Below are 14,819 nucleotides of genomic sequence, written 5' to 3'. Positions count from 1 at the left end.
CCTCACTTTTATGTTAGTACTTCTGGTAGTGGGATGTAGCCCAATGGAAGCACTTCCAGGTCAGACGGAAGCTCACGGAGCCATTCTCCCTACAGTGCCCTTTGGTGGCACCCAAGGACCCCGACAGAGTTGTTCCTCAGGCTTATGATTCCCATAAACCCAGGTGGGTGTCCTTACTGGGTCCACTGCCATCTATTATACTTGAAGAGGAACTGCTCTTGACATTCCAGCTCCTCCCAACTCTCCACTAATAAATGGGATGTTGATTCAGCCCCTTCCCGGCCACATTATGCCTTCTTCCATACTGTCCTTCCATTATGGTGTCCCCGCTGGGAAAGGGTCCAGCACAGCATTCACAACTGCAAATAACAAATAAAATGTTTATCAGCTTTTGGGTTTTATAGTAACATTTTCTCTTTGGATCTTATGTTGTGATAGATAGCAGTGACTTCACCTTTGTTAGCAGTGTCACCTTCCTCAACAAAATCAAAAAATCAGAGGTCTGCTTTTGTCTTCACAGATTTCAGAATTTGAACTTAACCAAACTAAACTTGGAAAAATGTCATTGAGCAGTTGTTGGTTGATACAGACAATGTGTCATTGATTTTCAGTGATCTGAAACATTCAATTAACATCAAACTCCTTGAATATACCCAGCACTGCTTGGGTACTATTCTTTGGGAAGCCATATGCAAAATGAAATACTTGGCGCTCTGTCAGTAGATCTGACCTGACTGAACTCAAATCTGGAACCAGAAATCAGTTCCTCAGAGATGCGCTCTCTCAGACATCAATAGTTTTATGATTTTTTGGTTTGTTACAATTCAGGAAATGCTGTGCGTTGTGAGTAATTATTAATTTATAAATCTCTATTACTCTTTGAAAGTGGGTAGGGGATGATAATTGTAATTGGTCAACTAGAAAAGCTGGCGTTATAAACAAGGTGAACACATGCAGTTTGTGCATTGACATTACAACTAGCTTTCATGTAATTATAACTGTAAGCACAAGGGGGAGCCATTGGGCCCCAAACCCAACATATAATATCATCCAATACATTTTTTTTTTGTTGTTCTTTATTTCACCTTATACAATTTCTTGTATTAGGAATTTGTTAGTTTTCGCATATCCCTTGTGGTTAGAGCACAGGGTGTGCCATTGTACAGCACCCCTGGAGCAATTACAGGTTAAGGGTCTTGTTCAAGGGCCCAGCAGAGTAGAATCTCTTTTGGCAGTGACGGGGATTCAAACCGGAAACTGTCTGGACACCAGAAGAGATCCTTAGCCTCAGAGCCACCACTCCACCCTATATGTCAGGTTTAAAATACTGTAATAGAATTTTAATTTCACCAGTCTCTTTTCCAGTGCACACAGCCTCAATTACCACAATTTTAATTCAATTAATGTCTTCCTCGCCTTCCACTGCTTCTGATGACTTTCGCTGCTGCCTCCTGACTCTGACTTTCCGAGGTGAGGCCGCGGGCTCCTTTTAAAGACAGAACCAAGAATGCTTTCCGTTTCACTGCACAGCCTATCAGGAGCACTTCTGGGTCTCATGCCCATTCAGGCAGCACCCAAGGACCCCGACACAGTTCCCATGAAATCTTGTGGGTGTGCTAACAGGTGTGGCTGGGTGCAGGAACGGCAGGTCATGCAAGGATAAAAGTTGGGACACCAGCCAGGGTGTCCCTTTTAATTAACTGAATCGTCCAACAAAAAAATTCTGGTGATTATTCTTCTTGCCCTTAGGCTTAATGAAAAACAAATAAATTAGTCTCTAGTTGCAGATTGTTGTGTATCAGACAGGAGCTCTGTTCAGCAGGTCACGCTGGTCACAAAAGACGCCTCTTTCTGGGTAGCCTGGCTTCTTATAGCTGTTGAACTGGTAGGGGCGGAGCTAAATGCCCTCACTGGGCAGTTTCTTGGAGCTGCAGGGAGAGAAGGAGAAGGGAATGTTAGAGACAGCATGACCTCTCATCCTGGAGAGTCATTACATACCTAGCCAGTGAATGTGTGACACACGTGACACAGGGATCAGCCGCCCTAGACAAACACTCTCACCTTCCATGTAGGGGAATGAACAGCTCCTGCTATCCACCATCACCCAATCCATCCAGTTGTGTGAGCATCAGCAGTTTTTAATTTGATATGTAACTTTTTTTTACAGGGCAACTCCAGGAGGTTGATCATGGTCTTAGGCATCGTGAGGGGTCTTTGGTTGATAATCTGTTTCTCTTTCAAAACTTTCTAAATGTGTTTTGATGTGATTATGGAACTTAAAACATTATGATCACAAAAAATACAACTTTTGTCAACGTTTTGCAACATTGGAATATTAGAGTCTGAACTGAGCTCAATAGCAAACATTTTTGTTTGCGTGGAAGTAAAACAATATTTGGCATTTTGCCTGTCAGAATATCATCTTAACCACAATGATGAATCAGCTGTACATGGCAGGACAGCTATGGAGACCAGCCATCAATCCACAAAGCTAACATTCCATCTCCATTTGTTTACCTGCTTTTACAAGGTCAATAGTTAATCCTTTTTTAATGTATGTGGAGCCTTTTATTGTTTGCTCTAAGTTAACATGATACTGTACAAGTAAAATATCATGATTATGCTGCACTGAGTATGAGGACAGTAAAATGAACAGAAGAGTGCATTAAAGCAGGAAGGTGCAAAGAGGAACACATCTTAATTAAATGAGTTGTCTGTCACTGGTTTATTTTTCTGAGGGGTGGAAGTTGAACGCAGAAATGTAAACCTTAGGACTAACAAGAATTAATCCATCAGACGAACTTGTATTGTAACGATACAAACAAGAGAGAAAAAAAGGTTTGGAGATCCACCCCGTATACTTGAAAAATAGGTGTGAAAAAACAGCAAAATGATAACACTGAGAGTAAGTAGTCTTATCAGACTGATTCCAAAACATGACTGAGATAATAAAACAGACAATTGGTTTTATAGTGGGGAGGGAGGAAGGGTCATGTCTGTTAAGCTCCAGCCAGAAGTAATGTCAAGAGTGGGACTGGATGGTCGGGCCGGTGGCATCTGTGGAGGAGCAAGAAGTCCATTTAGGCAGGTTTTCCTTTTCAGGATCTGTAGAGAAAGGTGAAAAGGTGTTAGTGCACTCAGTCAAGCCCTGGTCCGGCGTGAGAACACATTTAGTCAGGCCCATTGACTACCAACTATGCACACATGTGACAATATAATGAGGCAAAACAAAAGTCACACTCAATGGAGAACTGGACTTTGTCATCAGATCAGTATAATCCATAACCATGAAGAGGAGTCATCCAGATAAAGCTGGGGGCGGAACCTAAGTCACAGCATCTCGAACAGAAATATGTCTAACTTAACCTGTTATCATGATCATTGTACCTGATGTTTTATATACAGAATTATATTTTATACTGTAGTTTAATACAAGACTTGCTAGGCCACAAGTAGGAGGACCGTTTTCCATGAAACTAAAGTGTGGCCAAGAGTTAAATGTCAGTGGCTTATCTGAGTCTAATTGTTTTAAATGCAAACCGGTTTAGCACATTTAAAGATGGTAGCTTAATAAAGCGGTAACTTGGAGACTGTAAGACCTTTGATCATTGTAAATGAAGGCTTAAATGGCAGGTGATCAGCAGGAAACAAACTCGCAAGGTGAACTGGGCTTAATGGAGGGCCGACCGGATGACTAAAAGTATGAGGACTATTGAGCAACCACAACGCAGCTCTTACACCCAGGGCCATGCTCAGCCCCTCAGACAGCCCCACCTAAAAAAGTGTTTTATGATGGAAGGAATAAAATAAATAGAGACACAAAAAGAACACAAAAAACAAGAACACAAGAAAACTGCATCTGAGAGTAAACATAAAAAGTTATCTTTTGAAAATCTGGAGAAAAAAGAATTGTTAGAAACTGGTAAAGGAACATCCATCCTTTTGCTTCTTCCAGGTCCTCCTGGTCAGTTTTACGATTGTCATTAGGCCAAACTTATGTTTCCCAGTGATAAGCAACAATTTTTATTTTGGATTCCCCAACCAGCTGAGTGAAGCTATTCTTCCAACTTGGTCCAGAATCTGTCAGGGGGCTATTTTTCACATCATAAGTAATAGCTGTACAAACCCTCTAAACATGATCTTCTTAAACTAGAGGAGCACTGACCTTCATGTGAGGCTTTCTGTGATTCTTGCTGACAACAAACCTGCTTATCCAAATAGCATGGAGAAGTTTAATTAGAATCATAATTCAGAATCTGAATCAGACTTCACTTTATTGGCCAGGTACACTAATGTGTGCTAGGAATTTGTCTTGATTGTCTTTATTGTTTTGTCTTAATTATAGTATTTGTATCCCTAGTCTCATTTAGTCAGCTAATAAAAATACAGCTCATGACTGTAACAGAGCTTTTTGACATATAAGTGTTATGTCAAAAATCAGCTCTCACTTTAACACTGATTGTTTTGAAAATATACCGTAGTGCCAGCACTGATGGCCAAATGAATTCTTTGCTCTTTACATTGCTCTATTAAGGTGTCTCGCTTTCCTTTAAAGAACCGCTCACAATTTAAATACTGTTTGCTGCATGGCAGGTTTGCCAATTTCTAGGTGCCCCTCCCTGCAGCTAGCGGTGAAGCTTCTCATTTGTGTAATAGAATGGCAGCTCATACTGTGTGCGACTCATCCCTGGCTAATGCGACTTGTCAGCACTGTTACATAGCCTCCCTTTAAAGTCGCCGTCCCCATTCTCTTCCATAACACAGGGTGGTTTTCATTTATGCTGTGGTCATGCAGATGGTAAAAAAGCACATCAGCAGGGTTCTTGACCACTGCATTGTCAAATGGCGCAGTGAAGTGCTGAATGCTGTTCGATTGCTGTGCAACAGAGGTGTTAAGTTAACAGGGGGCAAACCTGTGGATCACAAGCCACAACGAGGCTCTTTGCCAGCTCCAGTGTGGTTCCATGGGCTATCAGTGTTATCATTTGTTTCTAGGTCATCAGGCTTGTGAGCAGAGTGAAGTGGGAGTGTAAGGATTTTGGACAGAGTGGGAGCATGCGCAGAGTGGCATATTTGAAAAAAACAGGAGTGTCATCTTATCTCTCGCTTCGTTTTGCTTCACTTTTGCAAACCGGAGCAGTACCAGCCCTGCTCACATCTTTAAATAAATTATTTCTGCTTGAGTGTGAATTAGGTTGCTCAGTTATTTCGATGCCAGGCTACAGTTTAAGCTAAAATTAAAATACAATGCAGAGTGATTTCTTTTTTTGCAGCGAGCTGTGAGCAATTTCATTGGAGTGGGGTGGGACAATGAGAGTAGCAGTCTGTAGTGGCTATGAGCAGGGGGAGCATTGCACTCATTCCATTCTCATCACTCCGCTCTGCTCACATGTTCTGGGGCCTCATGTATAAACGGTGCGTACGCACAGAAACGTTGCGTAAGAACTTTTCCACGTTCAAATCGCGATGTATAAAACCTACACTTGGCGTAAATCCACGCACTTTTCCACGGTACCTCATACCTTGTCGTACGCAAGTTCTCCGCTCGGTTTTGCAAACTGGTGGCACCCAGCGTCAAAGCAGTGCTACTGTTCCTGTGTGGTTACACCTTATTTTCCTGACGTGGCTTTATAAATACACCGAAACTAACCGCATATTGTTTATTAGTGTAATGCATCTGATTGTAATTAACTTGTAACAATATAATGGTAGAGGGAACAGCCATAGTATTCCAAATACCATAACTGCTTTAGCGTTGTTACTCTCACTTCTTCTTCTTCTTTCAGCTCCTCTTGTTAGGAGTTGCCACAGCGGATCATCTTTTTCAATATTTCTCTTACTGCACCACTCAGAGTATTTATATCACTGTATCTGAGTGTGAATCACAGCAGCAGCTGATCGGAAAGGGAATTATCGGTATACAGCTTCAAGGACACGCTGTCTCAGCCACTGCAAAATGTTTTAAAGCCTTTCCTGTACGGACCTCATGGTTCAGAAACAGAAACGATATCATTTATAAGGTGAAATTCAGCAAAATATGTTTATTAAATTATACAGATAAAACTTTAACTTCATTTAAATAATCTATATTCTTCACTGGGAGTGTCGTTAAGGATAGAATAATTAAACATGTACTACGAAGATATTTCAATGTTCTTTAAACGTTTTGAAGAATCGGCGCTAAGCTTACAGATGGCTTAACGTCTATTACAGAGCTGATTGTATGGCGATCGGTTACTTGGGGAAAGAAAAGTGACGGCTACGCCAATATATATTGAATACTAGCAGAATACCCGCGCATCGCAGCGGAGAAGTAGTGTGTTAAAGAAGTTATGAAAAAGAAAAGCAAACATTTTAAAAATAACGTAAGATGATTGTTAATGTAATTGTTTTGTCATTGATATGAGTGTTGCTGGCATATATATATATATATATATATATATATACACACACATACATATATATACATATACATATATACACATACTGTATATATACACACACACATATATACATACTGTATATACAACATATACATATCTACATATATACTGTATATACACATATATATACAAATCTACATATATATATCTACATATATATATATTAGGTGGGACTCGATTAAAAAATTAATCCAATTAATTAGAGGCTGTGTAAGAATTAATCTTGATTAATCGTATGTAATCGCACATGTAAATTTGCCCCAAATCGCAAATGTTTTTTTTTAATTTAAAACGGTTTTAGTGGGCTTACAGAATCAAATAATAGACATGGACATGAATATTGTAAACTGAAGCTGTTTTAATTTCTGAAAAAAGCTTTAAACTGCATTTGAATTCAAAACAGAAACAAAAATATCATCCCTGGTTAAAATTGGGCAGACTTAAAAATAAAGTGGTAGTTTAAGTACTTTAAGTACATTTTCAGAATAGTATTGTCTTTAAATAATAATAACCAAAATTTCAACATAAAGTGCAGTTTTTCTTCTTAAAAAATAAGTCAGAAACATAAAAGGTAATTTGACCAGCTTACTCTTTAAACTCTGAGTAACATTAGCCAAAATTATTTTGTACATTAGGCTAAAACAGTGTGATCATTGAACATTTTGTAATTAGATGTATTTAGAATTACTAACGGTCACGGAAGTCCAATGATCCCCAGTAAGAGCCACAAAGTCCGCTTTCTGTAATGCATCTAATTTTGCTTGCTTTTCAGTGTGCACAAAACCATGCTTTTATCAAGGCTTCGGTAGTCGAAATGATCAGTCGTAGGAACGCGCTTTATTCCGACTCTAACATTTTTGTAGCTGTGATGTGTGCATCAGTGTAATGGATGTACCAGGAAATCATGCATTGACAAAAGTTCCCGCTTGCTTGGAATTGAAAGTGTGATTAAATGCGTTATTTTTAACGCGCTATGGAGTACATGCATCGAAGCTTCTCAGCTGTGCTTGTGCTAAGAAAGGGAAAATTTTAAAAATAACGTAACATGATTCTGCTAACCTAATATTTTTCATACGTCCCAAACCAAGGAGATGCGAAGGTAAAATGAATCGGTAGCGCATACATAGTCAGTACACCCTCTCGAATCGAACCTCAATGTCGGCGTTAGAGCTTAAGACTCTACAATTAGCCACAGCGTGTGGCTTGTCTATGCTAAAGTATGTATTGTAGATCGGGTATATATATACATTTATATATATACCCGTATACAGTGGAGAAGTAGAAGTTATGAAAAGAAAAGGGAACATTTTAAAAATAACGTAACATGATTGTCAATATACAGTAATTGTTTTGTGAGTGTTATTGAATGTTGCTGTCATCAAGGATTTGATTATCATTATTTCTTTCAATCAGGCTCGTATTTGTAGGATGTGTTCAAGTTACATTCCGTGTTTGTCAATCGCTGTAAAGATAAGAGGTTTCATTCATCGATTAGTTCCTTACTGCATCAATAAACAGCTCGCCTTCCTTTTATCTGTGATGTGACAAACTGCATGCACGGGTTTTTTTACACTGTCTTCCTTTAGCAGGACATTCACTTTTTCCACCGTGTGCTTTGTTTCCGCAGTAGCTGCACTTATGAATATGATTGTATGTATAAGACGCTTCATATTTTTTTGCTGCCTTCTCAATTGTGTAATTCGGTTTTTGTTCAGCACTCTTTGGAACTGTTGCTTTTTCTGCGCATTGCGCCAGTTCACGGAGCCGCTTGGTGTTCTTGCATCGAAGGTTCCCAGCTGTACTGGTGCCATCTCGTAATGTCAGCTAAGACCCGCACTTAAAAGTTTCTCTCGCAGTTTCAATGAGTTTGTGCCAAACACCACCCTGACCATCTCATCTTCCTCTGCATAAGCACAGTCCTTCACCCGTGAACATTTACCGGCAGTGTTTGTATTGGATTGCCGCTGATGGACGGCCTTATATGGGCAGGCACTAAATTACAAACGCTAGTGGCAGCCTGTCTATGAACTTAATTTAATATAAACTTACGGTTCACGCCGTACTTTGTTTCCGCAGTAGCTGTACTTATGAATATGCTTGTATGCATCATTTGCTTCATAATGTTTTTCTGCCTTCTCAATTGTGAAATGGCGTTTTGTGCTCATCGCTGTTTGGAGTTCTTCCTTGTTCTCTACGTACTTACGTAGGAGGCGTGATGATGTCACACTAAACTCCCCCCCACGGCCATCTCCAACTCAAGACTCCATTACATTATATGGGGAAAAATAGCTTCCAGTTATGACCCTTATGCGTAGAATTTCGAAATGAAACCTGCCCAACTTTTGTAAGTAAGCTGTAAGGAATAAGCCTGCCAAATTTCAGCCTTCTACCTACACGGGAAGTTGGAGAATTAGTGATGAGTCAGTGAGTGAGTGAGTGAGGGCTTTGCCTTTTATTAGTATAGATAAAACAGAAAGAGAAAATAACAACACAGCTAAAAACACAGGGACAAATTTCGGCAAAAGTTAAATGCTTGTGTCATGAGCACGAGGCTGCTATGCAGTGTCCACAACGGACGTAGCCGTCCACTGTGCATAAGCTACCTTACTGATGGGCGGGCGAAGGAGCCACCGATTCTTCCTCTGCCCAGTGCCACTACAAGCCTAGAGCCGCCCCTGATTGTACTGCTGCAATAAATTATTTCATCGAAGTGAAACACGTTTAATAACGTGCTTTAACTCCTATTATCATGAAAATGATATCACGTATACATCTCAGTATTTTAGTTATTCAGAGAGCTGTAATATCACGAATGTAATGGATTCTGTGTCCAGTTGGAGGAAGAGAGCCGGTTTAAGAAGCAAGTAGCAATTCACACACATAGAGCACATATAAGATCAAATACAAAACAAAGCATTTAACGTGCTACTTTAATTACGATGTGATTTGAGAAACTGGTTAATTAAACGATTTTAAGATGAAGTTTATGATGTTCTACTTTAATGACAAAATAAACTACGTGATTAAAGTGGAAATGTCGAGATTGAAGTTGACATTTCGTGCTTTTTCCTCACTGTGTGCCTTTTTTCTCTGTACCCTAATAAGCTTTCATATGACACTCAGACAGTGGGCTATAACTCTGCTTTTCACGGCGACTTTGATATGTGACTTCTTTTTTATTTCCGGCACTGTGCGATTTGTGAATGTGAGCTTTCAAGTTTCTCCAACACGCTATGTCACTCGATCAACTTCCTTTTGTTGATTATACCACGGTTTATTTGAACAAATAGTATGTTTTTCATTTGCCGCCACTTGGTATTCGCTGAAATTCTTATATTTTCCCCCGTGCTTTTCCCATTGTCTTTTCACAGAAGGCTGCGCTTAAGGGCGATTTATATTGATTTGCATATTCAAATAGGTGTAATTCTGGGAGGATTTGGGGTGTTACATAATGCGCATGCACGAGCGTTAGTTTTCACGCAGATCGGGATTTATGTAGCGGAAGAACGTGGAAGTTGGAGTACGCACAGATTCCTGCATCTGGATTTTTCTGTGCGTAAACACATTTTGGCTTTTGTTCTTACGCCATGTTATAGTGCGAGTTCTACGCACGGCGTTATACATGAGGCCCCTGGTCATCAGAGTATTTTTTTACTGTTTATATTTCAGATAAGTCAAAATGCCAAATTACTAAAAATATTGCCAAAGCTAAGCGCAAATATGAAGAGGAGCACAGGACATTCTTACCTGAATGGGAGGAATTGTATTTTTTTGTGGAATGAAATGGGACACCCTTCTGGTTACTTTCACATTTTAAAGCTTCAAACCTGGGGCACCATTTCACCTCACTCCATGCTAACATGGCGCAGATGTTCCCCTATAGTACTGAACTTTGCAAGCACAAAGTAGGCATGCTGAAACAGACTCAAGTGTTTTCGAAAATTTACAAAGCACTCAGAAACCATTACATTGGCATCATATCAAGTGGCATTGAACATATGCTGGGAACCCATACAGCTAAAGAAAATTTGTGAAGACATAACACAAGGATATTGTTGCTATCCTCTCTCCCGAAAATGACAACTTCAAGTGTGCTATGTTAGACTTGCAGCTGTCACGGCACACCATTGAAACAAGAATATTGGATATCAACAACTTAATTGAAACACAGTTAAATATTGATCTTGAGTAATGTAAGTATCTTAGCGTTGCTTTTGATCAGTCCTGCGACGTTCAAGATAAGCCACAGATGGCATTATTTGTATGTTTTGTGTCAGAAGTCAACACCATCCAGCCTCTGCTCCTTAGGGACTAGCTGACAGAGATGGGAGTAGACTCACACCTAGTGGCATGGATCGTGGACTATCTTACAGAAAGACCTCAGTATGTGCGTCTCGGGAACTGCAGGTCTGACATTGTGGCCAGCAACACAGGAGCGCCGCAGGGGACTGTACTTTCTCCAGTCTTGTTCAGCCTATATACATCGGACTTCCAATACAACTCGGAGTCTTGCCACGTGCAAAAGTTCGTTGACAACACTGCTATTGTGGGCTGCATCAGAAGTGGGCAGGAGGAGGAGATAGGAACCTCATCAAGGACTTTGTTAAATGGTGAGAATCAAACCACTTACACCTGAACACCAGCAAAACCAAGGAGCTGGTGGTGGATTTTAGGAGGCCCAGGCCCCTCATGTACCTTGTGATCATCAGAGGTGACTGTGTGCAGAGGGTACAGACCTATAAATACCTGGGAGTGCAGCTGGATGATAAATTGGACTGGACTGCCAATACTGATGCTCTGTGCAAGAGAGGACAGAGCCGACTATACTACCTTAGAAGGCTGGCGTCCTTCAACAACTGCAATAAGATGCTGCCGATGTTCTATCAGGCGATTGTGGCGAGTGCCCTCTTCTATGCAGTGGTGTGCTGGGGAGTCAGCATAAAGAAGAAGGACGCCTCAGGCCTGGACAAACTGTTGATGAAGGCAGGCTCTATTGTAGGCATGGAGCTGGACAGTTTGACATCCATGGCAGAGCAACGGGCGTTGAGCAGGCTCCTGTCAGTTATGGAGAATCCACTGCATCCACTGAACAGTATCATCTCCAGACAGAGGAGCAGCTTCAGCGACAGACTGCTGTAACTGTCCTGCTCCACTGACAGACTGAGGAGTTCGTTCCTCCCCCACACTATGCGACTCTTCAATTCCACCCGGGGTGGTAAATGTTAACATTATACAAAGTTATTGTCTGTTATACCTGCATTTTTATCACTCTTTAATTTATTGTTATCAATATGCTGCTGCTGCTGGAGTATGTGAATTTCCCCTTGGGATTAATAAAGTACCATATTCACACGTGTACTACGCGCACATTTTTTCCGAAAATTATCATTAGAAAATCAGGTGCGCGTCATACACGAGGAAACTGTGCATCATACACGAGGAAACTGCTTGGGCTCGCTCTCTCACTTGCTCTCTTTCTCTCTCACTTGCTTGCTCGCGCACTTGCGCACTCTCTTTCTTGCTCGCGCACTTGCGCACTCTCTTTCTCGCTTGCTTGGTCGTACACTTGCACTCTGCCTCTCGCACTCTCTCTCTCGCGCTCTTTCTCTATCTAAACGCTTCCTATACAACCACAACACACATCGTACACGGGGAAAAACGATTTTCGCGATTTTCTTTGTAAAACTTAGGGTGTCTTACACGACAGCGCATGGTACACGACTAAATACGGTATCTATCTATTTATCTAGAAGTCTGCACAATTAAGGAAGAGTTGCTTCATACTGATCGGATCCGTGGCAGCGACCTGAAAGAGAAACTCACGACTGGAGCCGAGAAGACAAATTTGCAGTTATCAAAACTATTAGCAATAGTTGCAAACGGTGGACCAGCTATGTTGGGATCTGCAAATAAACTGTGTAAAACTGATGACCATTTCCCAGATTTTTGGACATTTCACTGCATCATTCATCAAGAGAACCTGGTGTCTAAAATGATGAACTTGGACCACGTCATGAAACCCTTAATTGACCTATCAACGACTCACTGTCGATTACAAGTGAGCAGGTGAACCTCCTTCTGTGGAGCTGCAGATGCACCAGTCTCTTGGCTGTTTTACTTTAACTGAATTGACACTGAAAGCAACATTATAGGTCTGGATCACAGATTAAATTAAGGTGCCCCCTCAATGGCTGCTGTGTAACACCTCTACGGTCTGCCTCATCCTTGGCCTGCACAGTTTTACCACCAGGCTATAATGGTCCTGGTTAGCTCCATGGTCCTTTTCAGCTTCAACCCGGAACCACTGATAATCAAACTGAGGATGAGCTGGGCAAATGAGGACACACACACAGTCAGCACGAGGTAGCTGCAAGTGCTTAGTGCTTTTATTAAAACCAAACATTAATGTTTTCAAAGTGTAGTGATTTTTCAATAAAGAAATAATCTCAATAAGAACAGGTGATGTGTGGAGAGTACAAGTACAAATATGTAACAATAAATAGATCTTTAAAAATGGCATTAAAATTCCATGGCAGGAATCTGTCCATTCATTAAAACAAACACAAGCCACAGTGCATCTTTCTAAAAACTGACATTTCCTCTGCTTAGCCATCATGTTACCCTGCAGTGCGAGAAGATGTCCTTCTGACAGGCACAGCCAAACCTTTCACTGGGCTCAGGTCCTCTCCACCACTCCATTGGCATCCACAATGCACCACACTGAGCCTTGCTCTTTTGTCTCTGTATCCAGCAGGAGCACTAGCTCCCTTGTTGGAATGTGTTCTTTTTTAATTGCAGTGTGTTACATAACCCGAAACTATCTATACTAATAAAAGGCAAAGCCCTCACTGACTGACTGACTGACTGACCCACTGACTGACTCACTCACTCATCACTAATTCTCCAACTTCCCATGTAGGTAGAAGGCTGAAATTTGACAGGCTCATTCCTTACAGCTTACTTACAAAAGTTAAGCAGGTTTCATTTCGAAATTCTACGCGTAACGGTCATAACGGTCGACAATGTTCACCATGTTGAACTTTCTGATTTATGGCCCCATCTTCACGAAATTTGGTAGGCGGCTTCCCTGCACTAACCGAAACCAATGTACGTACTTATCTTGGTGGTATGACGCCACTGTCGGCCGCCATATTGAACTTTCGAACGGTCTTTGTTACTTATGGGCCCATCTTCAAAAAATTTGGTACGCGGGCTCCCAACGCTAACTGAATCCTACTTACGCACATATATACGTCCATAGCCTGCAGCTCGGTCACCGTGGGTCCCCCATCCCAACGCCTCCCACATTGTTGGCTGCCTGCCTATATAAGGCCATTCGTCACTCCGATCTCTACATTCCCTTCCTTGCTTCGCCACGGGATTCACGTCTCCCTGCTGATAACTGCAGCCTTTTTATTTAATCCACAGCTTCTCTGCTGTTTTATTGTTCGTTTATTATGATTATAGTTATTGTGTAGGTATTTTAGACTTACTTTACCTTGTTCAGGTATCCATTTCCTTTATCGTTCCAACTGTACCCCCATTAACATGTCTATCGAGGTGATCACCATTGATTAAAGAACTGTCACTTACCGAGTGGTTTCCATTCTCGGAGATGGCACCTACCTTTTCCATTCTCTGTGTTGCATATTGCACGGCCATATCAGGCTCACTCTTGACATCCGGAGGAACATTGTGTCTTATGTATTGAATGACTGGTACAGGTTCAAGGTGTGGACTGATGATGGTACAGGAGATAATTATACTACACAGGAGCACTATAACAGTGAAATGCTTAAGCCCTTCACCTCTGCTTTTGCATGTGAAATGTTGATGGCTGCCGCTGAATTGTTCGGTTGTCGCTTTCAAGTGTACTGAAATGGCCAAATATTTTACACCTTTCGACAACCACTAATGCCTCTTACACATCTTAGATTCACAGGTGACGATTTGAGTAGTGGACACTTTGATGTTTATAAATGTTTAAACTCTCAAAAGCTGAATGTGAAGTTATCGATGAAACCGGTTGTATACTTACAATGCTTGACAGATGCCGAATGTCACTTCAACACAAGTCCTGCAAATACTGTCGTAATTGAAACAAACCATGAAACTCAAACTGATTATGACAGCAGCAATCCAAGCTGTGAGGTTTGAAACAAGATTGCTTTTCACATGGCCAACAGTACGTTGCATGCTCAAGAGTAAGCTCAGCGCACAGCTTGGTCATATTACAACTGGAGGGCCGAACTGACAATGTTGTATACAAAGAGATCCTTAACAAATAATTATTATTATATTTTTGCTCAGTTTGAAAAGGTTTAATTTTCTTCTTAATAAAAATTTTAAGGCAGTACTACGACGCCTGCGAAGCGC

Source organism: Polypterus senegalus, chromosome 15, assembly GCF_016835505.1.
Source record: "Polypterus senegalus isolate Bchr_013 chromosome 15, ASM1683550v1, whole genome shotgun sequence".
In the NCBI taxonomy this organism is placed as follows: Eukaryota; Metazoa; Chordata; class Cladistia; order Polypteriformes; family Polypteridae; genus Polypterus; species Polypterus senegalus.
This window is presented reverse-complemented; position numbering follows the sequence as displayed.